This window comes from Cyprinodon variegatus, unplaced genomic scaffold, assembly GCF_000732505.1.
Source record: "Cyprinodon variegatus isolate N-32 unplaced genomic scaffold, C_variegatus-1.0 Scaffold125, whole genome shotgun sequence".
NCBI classification, from domain to species: domain Eukaryota; kingdom Metazoa; phylum Chordata; class Actinopteri; order Cyprinodontiformes; family Cyprinodontidae; genus Cyprinodon; species Cyprinodon variegatus.
The window spans coordinates 1,408,673-1,411,512 of NW_015150578.1; positions in this window are offsets into that span (position 1 = coordinate 1,408,673).

Below are 2,840 nucleotides of genomic sequence, written 5' to 3' on the forward strand. Positions count from 1 at the left end.
TACATGTCGGGTAAAAGTGTGGGAGAAATCTGCTTAGTTTCTGCATTACAGCATGAGACCATCCCATATGAAACTGTCAGGTTTATAGTAACATCCTGTCTTATGAAAAGCATGGCTACCTGCTGCCACCTACAGGCTGCTAGCTGTAATCACAGTTTATGTGGCTTTTAAAACAGCTGGATAATCCAAAGAGTTTCTAAGGAAGTGAAGGATGTGGTTCTGCAACAATTCCACTGGGATTAGGGTCGCCACCTTTCATGGCCTGAGTCACCAACCCTGCCTTAACTTGGATGAAAGTCAGATTACAGGAAATTCTTCTTAATCATATTTGCATGCTTGTGTGTGTGTTTTTTTTTGCTGTTGTTGTTGCTCTATGTCTTTCTACAAGGAACCATCAGCTGTTATTTTTTTTCTGCTCCAATTTTTAACTTGAATATTTCTAATTTAATCAGAATATGTCATTTTTAATAACTTTCAAATAAATGTTTCTTCTGTTTACTTAAAGAAAATCCAAATTAAAGTGAAATGATCATTTTTTGACCAAAGGAAGTTCCAAAGTTTGCACCCAGCTTCAGTTAACTCTGGTCTTAGACCTGAACCTCATAGAGACAGGAACAAAGTGGTGCCTTCTACAACCTGAATAACATCTCCAGGATTAAAGGACTGATGTTGAAAAACTACTTCCTGCTTCGTTCATCTTTAGTGTAATTGATCCCAGCAGCGGCGTCTCCACAGGTCTACCTAAAGTAGATCCGACAGCTGCAGCTGATCCAGATGCTGCTGCCTGCATCTTCTCTACAAATAATCTCCACTAATCTGAAATAAACTCCCTGAAAAGTTTGTTTTGCTCATAGTTGCTTTAAACTTTTTGTTTAAACTGTTAAACATTATTTGTTGATATTTAGTCCAGCTTATCTTTACCTCTATGCCTCTATTAGGCTACGGTAACGCTCTTTTCTCTGTTTTAATTTCTATTGTTCTGTCCATGTGCAACACTATCTTCTAATTAAAATAATTTATATAATCATTCTTCTTACAGGTAGGTTCAGATTTCCAACTTAGGTTTATAGTGACTCAGATTAAGCATTAATGAGATAAAGCCGTAACAAATAGGTTGAAAATGTAGCTAAAATAAGAAAAATTCTCCAGTAACGCAGTTTCCAAAAATAAAAACAAACAATGCAAGTTGTTCCACTAATGGAAGGAAAAAAACAGGCGTCACCTGACTCACCTGAACTAAAGGGGTGTGTCCTCAGACATTTCAGTGATATGAACTCTGTGGGTCTCTGGACGATGAAGCGGTTGATGGTGTTTGGGATTCTCCCTCTGGGTAAGATCAGTTTCCTGTCTCTCCTCTGCATGTAGTGTTTTTGATTTGCTGACTCAGACGCAGGATTGAGATCCACCATCATCCATGAGAAAAGATGTTAACTGGCGCTGCTCCAGTGGAACGATGAGCTGTAAAACCAGACTGCAGCGCTTCATCACTGTCCAGAGTTGCTTTGTTTCAAAACCAGGGGCATAACAATGTGAGATCTGATAAAAATTATACAATTATAAAATAACTGAATTAATTATTCATAAGAAAGTAAGAACTCTAATTTAAATGATTATCCTCCTTTAAGATGGAGTAACAGTTAAATTCCTGGTCAGCAGAAGGCAACCATCCAGACACTAACAGGGTTCTGCATGCTAAATCAGCTAAATCAGGAAATCATGAGTACAATTCCAAAGCACATTGAAACCATCCGCTAACATCTGCAGATTGGTCAGAAAAAGTTGTTTGCTTCCTTTCTGAAGGTGAACCTGCAGGTGTTTCTATAATTTTCCTGGTATAGTAGCCAAGTGTTCTTCAGGTGAAGTCTTTGGGGTCTAAAGCAGAAAAACTGCTTTAAAACATCCTCCAACTGATTTGAATAAAAATAAAAAAAGCACCAATGGTATTCAAATCTGAAAAGTAAAAAGCACAGGTCTAACAGAGAGGACGATCAGTGTGAGGATAAATACAGAGATCAATTAAGCAAGAAGCCCAGTAAAAACAACAGCAATCCTCTACTCTATAACTACATCTCCACCATATTTACATCATCAGGAGCCATTCAGATTCAATATGCATCTAATTACCAGACAAAATAGAGCAGAAAGCATGAAAATAAAATATATCCAAGTCACCAGAGATGCTGATTATTTATAAACTATCCAGATCAGCCAGATGGCATTTGGGAAGCCACTTTGTTTCCAAGACAGCTCCTGACCTGCCTCAGTCTGAAAGGATTATTTTATTAATTGGACAGCACTTCCCCCTAGCTCTTAAAATTACTGGGACACACTAACCTTACACATGAATTTGCAAAACCGAGTACTAGGCTCCAAAACGAGTGCAACTGAGAGAAATGGGACTGGGCCTAAGCATCTCCATTTATTATCAGCCATTAAGGCCAGAAAAACAACCAAAGCAAATCTAAAATACAGATTAACTTGGCTGAAAAATTTCGATATGGCTTAAAGTCAGCAGGATTAAATTAGTGTTTACAAAAATCCAAGAATGTGTACTAGACAGCTCATCTTGTTTTTCTCTCAGTCTGTGAGCTGGAGGTGGAGAAGGGGGCGGAGTCTATCCAGCTGCCATTCTTAACGACACCTGAACTCCCAGGAGATGTTGAAGTACAGTGGAGATACGGACACTATAAGACTGTCCATGTGTATCAGAAAAACTCGGACCTTTCTGAGAAACAGCACCAGTTGTACAGGAACAGAACACGGATTAATGGAGACCTGCAGAGAACTGGAGACATCAGTTTAGCTCTGAACAATCCCACTGAGAGAAACAGTGGGCAGTA